We start from the raw sequence: 7,850 nt of genomic DNA, 5'->3' as shown, positions 1-7,850 counted from the left end.
AGCATGTGGGATCTTAGTTCACTGGCCAGAGATCAAACCCACGTCCCAGCATTGGAAGGTAGATCTTAACCACTGGACCCTAGGGAAGTCCCCAGTGATGCTATGTTCTTGATCTCACATTTTGAAGTGTTTTTGGGTGAAATGATATCTGGGTTTTAAGATATTTTAACAACAACAACAAAATAAGTACAGGGCAGATCAAATAAAAATGTCAGAATATTGATAATTTTTGAAATCAGATGACAGCTTCTTATTTTATTCTCCCCTACTTTTGTGTACATTTGACATTCTTCATAAGAAAACGGTAAAGTTACAAAAGTGCCTTTCAGGTTCTCGTAGCTCTAGTTCCATGCCGGTTGGGACTGAAGCTGAGTTGATGGGACTCCCTGCTCCTCCCTCCCGTTCTCCCCACAAAATTCAGGGTCTCCTGAAGCGCCAGGTCCTGCCCTTGATGCTGAGGGAAGCACAGAGATGACCATGATGCAGACCCGCAGGAGAGGCTGAGCCATTAATGAGAAACAATAAGATAGTAAGGGCCCGCCAGGGTGTGGACCCAGGGCTCTGGAATCTAAGAAGGGAACAGTTAACTCAGACAAGAGAGCACGTCAGGGAGGACTGCCCACAGTGACAAAGTAATAGCAGCAGCGGCAGCAAATGCTGGCTGCTAGGGGGCTGTGGGCCTCACATGACGGGGGCTTAGAGCATAGGCCCATTCCCTATATTGCGGCGTCTCTTAAACTTGCTAAGCTGAGCTGAATTCTAACTTAATACATTCGGATTGACCCATGATTGAGGAGTCAGACGTGCCATTGAGCCGGCAGGAAGTTAAAAGCTCAGTCCAGCCATTGACCTTGGGTCCTCTTGGAAATAAATTAGGTTTCCTGGGCAAACCTCATTCCCATTCCCCCATTCAAATAATTTTTCAGTTACAAATAATTTTTTTTTTAATTTCTTACAACTCCGTGGGTCAGGGAATCAGGCGGGGGTCAGCTGGGCAGTTCCTTTGTTCCACATGGCACTGGCCGGGATCACCCTATCCTTGGGGGGAGCTCCAGTCTAGTTGGGGTGTCAGATAGGTTAACACCAAGTTCGAGAAATGTTCACACCTTCCAACTTCATGGGTAGGAGTTCTTTCTAGTGGATGAAAGGATTCCAGGTTAAACAATATTACTGTGTTAGCCAGCTAAGTCCACATGGAGTCTGGAAAATGCACAGTGCAGTACTTTACTCCTAGTTCAAGTCATATCCTCTACAACATGCAGATGGCACAGGGCAGTGCGAGGTGTGTGTGGAGGTAACCCCTGCCTCCTACTCTGCCTATGCAGGGCTGGGAGTCCTGGGACCTCTGCCCACTGGGCTGACTCAATGATTCCGCAGCTAGCCTGGTTATAGGCACCCTGCCCCTTCTCCTTCCTGACTCTCTTCCCTGCCTGCCTCCTCTTCTCCCCGTGTGTCCTCCTCTTTGTATCCGACCAGAGCTGGGCCAATCATCCAGGACCATTGTGGGTGGACAGAGGGGAAGGGCCATCACATCCTGGAGGCGGGCGTCTGAGAGACGGCCCAGTCAAGGCTCCCACAGTGCATCTCCCTGGTGGGATCAGGCGCCAAGACTTCATTCAGCGTAACTAGAGGCCCCTGCGCTGTCCTGGCTTTGGGATGTGTATGGACAGGAAAGACTGAGGATTTGAGGGGAGATGGGGATGTCTGGAATTTACACCCCAGCCCCTCCACTGGTTATAAAAAATGGGGGGCAGCCCAAGGAGGCAGGGCTCTGGGCCAGCTCCCCTCCCTAGGTACTCAGTGAGACTCAGGGGAGAGGAGGGAAGGCAGTCCTTTTAGGATCAGGTGACTCGGGGCGCAGGCAACCCCACAGTTAAAAGTGAAATTGTGTTTCTCATGATTCTGTGGCTCAGGAATTCTTGTCCCACCCTCTCTCTCCAGGCCTGGGCAGAGGAGGGGTTCCCAGGCCCGGCAGACACTCTCGGGTCTTCCCTTAATGCCGGGCAGCCCTCTGTGACAGGCTGGTCTCTAAGCTAGTTTGGGGATATCTCAGTGGAAGGAGCCACGGGAACCTGCAACCAGGTAACCCTTCGTGGTGGGCTTTACCCAGTGGCCCCGTGGGGTTTTCAACTGGGCTGCTTCCTTTCCTGGCTCTCAGCTCCTATTTGCTGCCTGGCAACCTGATCCTACTTTTCCTGGAGGGAGAAATCCCATCTCCGCCCCCCCCCCACCCTCCCCCACACTCCTTTCTAGAGCAACGAGGACGCGTGGCTTAGTCCCTTGTCTAGAGTTTGGTGGCAGTGCGTCAGGTAGATGGGGATATGGATTGGGGCCAGAAAATTTTCTCAATCATTGAATAAAGGATTTAGTTATTTAGACTAATTAAATATGTTACACTATTTTTTACCACATAGATTCATTTTTCAAAATGTTTAATGTCTCAACTTTGTCCAGACTGAAAGGCCTATAGAAAGCGAGAATGGTGTGGGGGAGGATTTTTGAATGTGCCTAGTGAAAAGCACTGGCTGGCTGATTCCCTGAGAAAAGGAACATGGCCACTGAGAACTGCCAACCCAGGGTCTAGAAAGAGTGAGTGCTCCTCCATCGAGGGTGAGCAAAGTCAGATAAAATGCTGCTGCTGCTGCTGCTAAGTCATGTCCGACTCTGTGCGACCCCACAGATGGCAGCCCACCAGGCTCCTCTGTCCACGGGATTCTCTAGGCAAGAATACTGGAGTGAGTTGCCATTTCCTTCTCCAATGCATGCATGCATGCTAAGGCGCTTTAGTCATGTCTGATTCTGTGCGACCCCATGGACAGCAGCCCACCAGGCTCCTCTGTCCATGGGATTCTCTAGGCAAGAATACTTGAGTGGGTCAGATAAAATGAGGGAGCTCAAAACAATGGAGGGCCTGGAATAGGGGAGGGGTGTTTTATTTATCCTCTTAATGGGGAGTCCTCCAGAAATATCTGGGGTCCACAGACAGCTCTTTATTCCAGATCGCAGGCATCCTCTCTTTTCTCGAATCCTAAAAAAAAAAAAGTTACTTTTTAATTTATTTTTTGGTTGTGCTTGGTCTTTGTTCCTGCCTGCAGGCTTTCTCTGGTTGCAGTGAGCAGGGGCTCCTCTCTAGCTGTGCTGCGTGGGCTCCTCCTTGTAATGGCTTCGCTTGTGGTGGAGCACAGGCTCTGGGGCTCTCAGACTTCAGTAGTGGTGGCACAGGGGTTTAGTTGCCTCACGGCCTGTGGGATCTTCCCAGACCAGTGATTGACCCAGTGTCCCCTGCATTGGAAGGTGGATTTTTAATCACTGGACTACCAGGGAGGAATGTGGGGTTTAGTTGCTAAGTCATGTCCAACTCTTTTGCAACACCAAGGACTGTAGCCCACCAGGCTCCTCTGTCCATAGGATTTCCCAGGCAAGAGTACTGGGCCATTTCCTACTCCAGGGGATCTTCCCAATCCAGGGATTGAACCCTAGTCTCCTGCATTGGCAGGTGGATTCTTTACCACTGAGCTACAAGGTAAGCACTGAAAGTGAAAGTCGCTCAGTCATGTCCAACTCCTTGTGACCCCATGGACTACAGAGTCCATGGAATTCTCTAGGCCAGAATACTGGCATGGGTAGCCTTTCCCTTCTCCAGGGGATCTTCCCAACGCAGGGATTGAATCCAGGTCTCCCACATTAAGGATAAATATTATGATCAGGAATGATCCAAAGACACATCAAACTATTTGCAGGAGTCATTTAACTTGGCCCATTGTGCAGCTGTCAGTATTGGTCTCCAGACATGGTCATTGAAGGTCCCTCCAAGGGGCAGTTTGGGGCCAGGATGGTGTTGGGCTGCTTTCTACTCCTCCTTTGAGCCCCTCAAATGAGAGGAGAGGTCCAGAGACAGGATGCCCAGAGCCACTGAAGATACAGCCCTGTTGGCCAAGAGGGTGCTGGTCAGAGAGAACCAGAGATGTGGTTGGCGTGTGGATTAGATGGTGGTGAAAGATGATAAAAATGTGGTAAGTGAAAGTGTTAGTCACTCAGTCGTGTCCGACTCTTTGCAACCCATGGTTCCTCCGTCCATGGGATTCTCCAGGCAAGAATACTGGAGTGGGTTGCCATGCCCTTCTCCAGGGGATCTCCCCGACCCTAGACTCGAACCTGGGTCACCTGCATTATAAGTGGATTCTTTATTGTCTAAGCCACCAGGGAAATCAAAAATATGGTAAGAACCAGACAACTGAGAAACCACTCAGGAGACTGAGACCAGAGTAGAGCCTAACACATAGTGAGCTCTCAGTTATTAGTCATCGGCTGAATGGCTCAATGGGAGCTAAACAACACTGGACTGGGATTCCTGTTACTTGAATCTTTCAGTCCGGGTTTTTTGGCTTGTTTTTTTTTTTTGCCAATTTGCTGTGTGACCCTGAGTGAGTCTCCTGACTTGTCTGGGCTTCATATTTCATCTGTGTGAATCGTGAGGAAATTGTGGAGAGATGGGGACTAGGCCCAGGCTGTAGAAGCAAAGCACTCAGCCCCTCCTCTTCCTCTGTCACCCCACTTCCTGTGATCCCGCCTAACTGTGGGACTCCTTACTGTGCTTTCAAAGCAAATAAGGAAATCTTGGCATGTGTTGAAGACCCAGGGCATTGTTGGAAGCTTGCCAGCATGTGCGGGATGGTGAAGGCTGCTGTCCCTGTTCTGCCTGTTTTTGCTCTGTGCTTCCTGCACGCGCTCCCTAGGTTGCTCTTCATCTGCCCTGACTGGTCTAGTCTCCTGTTTGTCCTCAGCTGCTGAAAGGGCCGTGTTTGTTTTAATTACAATAAGATCCTTGAGGTGGGGCAGGCCTGTCCCATTCTCAAAGGGTCCCCACAGGCTCTCTGAATGGCGATCGTATCCTTCCATTTCCTCCATGTTTCTTTTTAGACAAAGATGCAATTGAAGGGGCTCCTGGCCTCGAGGGGAGTTTGTCACTCACAACCTGAACATGTATATTTCTAGACCAAAGCCCAGATGATCTCCTTGCCCTCCATGGAGGAAGATCATGAGACAAAAAAAGGACTTTTCAGAGGTGGAGTTGGGGTGCATTTGAGGAGTTATTCTTCGTATTTGATTTACTTTTCGAACTGGATTCTCCTTCCCACGCGGGGCTCTTTCTAGCCCTAAGCTGCCTCTGTCAGGGCTGCCTTAGTGCCGGGGTGTAGTCCAGCTGCCCCGCCCTCAGGCTTTTCCTACCCAACCAGTTTCCCTGGAGTCCCTGCCGAGTCCCTGCCCTCCCCCTGGTCACCCAAGCCCAGCCTGGGGCTAGCACACCTGGCCCAGCCAACCTTTAACTTCAGCACTGGGGCTCCCCCTGCTGCTACAAATTATTGTGACCACTGAGCAGAAGGTTCAATTAGGGGCTGCTTGGGTTCACCCCACGGGGCAGCAAGCAATGGCCAACAGTTAGCCGAAAAGAAACTGGGTTATCTGCATGGCTGCACGCTAGTGGGGATTGTGGAGGAACCAGGGTAAGACGGGGGCCATGGCTGCCGGACTCCAACCCGGGGTGTCGCCTGCACCCTGCCCACCTCCTGCCTGGAAGGCCCACCCCAGGCCACCTGACCCAGCTTTCAGCAAGACCCCAGGCTCCAAACCAGCCTGGCCACTGCAGAAGAGAGACCTGAGACCCCTGGGTGAGGAGGACCAGTGAGACAGCATCAGGGTCCCATCCCAGCAGACCCTGCCCTCTTGCCTCCCAGACGCTCCTTCCCTACAGGCCATCAGGGCCAGTGATGACCCCCTATTCTGGCCCGGCTCCCTGCCCCGCTTCAGAACTGAGTCAGCTTTTCCGCCTTCCAGGGACCAAAGCTCTGTCCCCAGCCTGTGTGGCCTCAAGGCCAGGACCAGGGCCCACTCACCCACGAAACCCCCAAGAGGCCCTCCGTACCTCAAGAGCCTGTGGGAATGTTTCCATGTCTTGTAAAATCAGAAGGCAGAAATAAACTTTTAGGTTGAAGAAAACATTTTGGTATAAAATATTAACATTTTCATCTTTATACCAACTCACTCATAAAATATAACTCCAAATACTATTTTGAGAGTGAAAAGGGCCCATCCAGGTTCTGACGCTGGGGAAGGCCAGATTCCTCATTCGTGGCAGTGATGGGATTCTCTTTAAAGGGCCTCATGTGGATTCTTGGCTTTTTATTTTCTCTCTTAATAAAAATGTGTGATGTTTACATTGTCGCAGAACAAACAGAACTTTGGTTTGTGTATCATGTCTTAGGAAATGGGTCTCGTGTACTTTTGGCTGTTCCCTCGTGTTCCTGGTAGTTATAATCCGGCCCCTTTGGAACGGAGGGACAGTACCTCAGGATGCTGGTGAGGTACTGTCAAGACATAAAAATAAATAAAATCAAAAGGCCACTTAAAATATAACAATCCACCCCCCCCATAATAAAACATGTATCCAGAAGTCAGCTTTAGTAGAGCTATTCCCCATAGTGTCAAGCCTTTAGGATAGGCACTGGTAACCCCCAGCGATGGGTGCAGAGGGCAGGCAGGTCCCCCTGCCAGCCCCTCCCCTCGACTGATGGCCCTGGAATCCCGGCTTTGCCTTCCAGGCTGGCCCTCCTCCAGTTCCCACATCTGCCCTCAGGTGTCCGATGATTCCCAGTTCCATGCCCAGGTGGCCTTTCTTCTTCCCACGGGCCACCCCGTCCTACGAGTCCTCTCAGGGGTTCCAGAAACCTCTTCCGTATCCATTTCATGATTTCTCCCACTGTGTTAGTTTGCCAGGGCTGCCAGAACAAAGCACGCAGGCCGTGCGGCTCAACCACAGCAGTGCCTCCTTCTGCAGCTCTTGAAGCTCAGAGTCTGACAGCCCAGTACCACGGGCGGTGTCTTCTGAGGCGCTGCTGCCCGGCCTGTAGGCGGCCAGGCTGCCCCTGTGTTCTCACCTGGCCTTTCATTTTTCCTTGTGTCCTCATCTCTCCGTAGAGGGAGCCCAGTCTTTGGATTAGGACTGGCCCTATGACCTCATTTTAGCTTCGTCGTCTCTTGAACGGCCCAGGCTCCAGTCACATTCTGAGGGACTGGACCCCAACATGGGGATTTATGGGGCCACAGTTCATTCAGCCCGCGACACCCACCACCACCTCTCCTTCCACACAGAAATGGTGGCCAGAGCTACGGAACATGTGTGTGTGAAGGGTGACAGTCTGAGAAGTCACAAGAAAGATGCTTTTGAGGGCTGTGGGCCACGGTGATGGGAAGCATGGTTGCCAACAGGCCAAGTGCTGCCGAGGCCGCCGGCATCCGGGCCTAGAGGGGCCACTGCCTCAGGGTGCAGCAGGCTTTCCGTGCCGGGGAAGCCCTGGAGAAGACTGCCTCTCGATGGCCGTACAATCATAATTAAAATGGGAAGGATTTGGTACTTCTTAGTCTAAATGTGTGAGTATTCTTTATTCCAGGCCTATCATAAAGACCAGTAGCACCCCCTCCCCTAGGCCTTCCTAGTCCATGGTGCCTCGGCCCAGACGTTATCTGTCTTTTTAACCAAAAGGTCTGATCCAGTCTGAATTTCTGGTCCAGTAAGTCAACAGTGATATCTCCAAATTCATGAATTGAGTTTATGAAGAACCTCCTAGAGGATTCTTTTTTCTAGGGGAACCTGGCATGAACCCAGTCTGCACCTATCCTGTACTTGGGTAGAACATTCCTGGAAAGATGCTAACTTCCAACCAGCTTCCCCCATCATGCCCCCCACCCCAGAATCCTGACCCCACCCATCTGACTGGTGCATGCGCAAGGAGTCAAGTTCATCTACAGAGGAACACTATGGGGAAGATTAATCTTTTCCAAAGAGGGTAATT

General features: G+C 51.2%; 1 long non-coding RNA gene across 1 annotated transcript; it reads right to left on the bottom strand.

Annotated features, from left to right (window-relative positions):
• Positions 1 to 2,908: 2,908 nt before the first annotated feature.
• Positions 2,909 to 6,256, bottom strand: LOC139185253 (uncharacterized). The gene is made up of 2 exons (XR_011568849.1): positions 5,924 to 6,256; positions 2,909 to 3,028 (listed from the first exon to the last, which is right to left on the bottom strand). It is a non-coding gene; the product is annotated as an uncharacterized lncRNA (long non-coding RNA).
• Positions 6,257 to 7,850: the final 1,594 nt, after the last annotated feature.

The sequence above is a fragment of the Bos indicus genome, chromosome 10 (genome assembly GCF_029378745.1).
Source record: "Bos indicus isolate NIAB-ARS_2022 breed Sahiwal x Tharparkar chromosome 10, NIAB-ARS_B.indTharparkar_mat_pri_1.0, whole genome shotgun sequence".
NCBI lineage: Eukaryota > Metazoa > Chordata > Mammalia > Artiodactyla > Bovidae > Bos > Bos indicus.
This window is presented reverse-complemented; position numbering and strand designations above follow the sequence as displayed.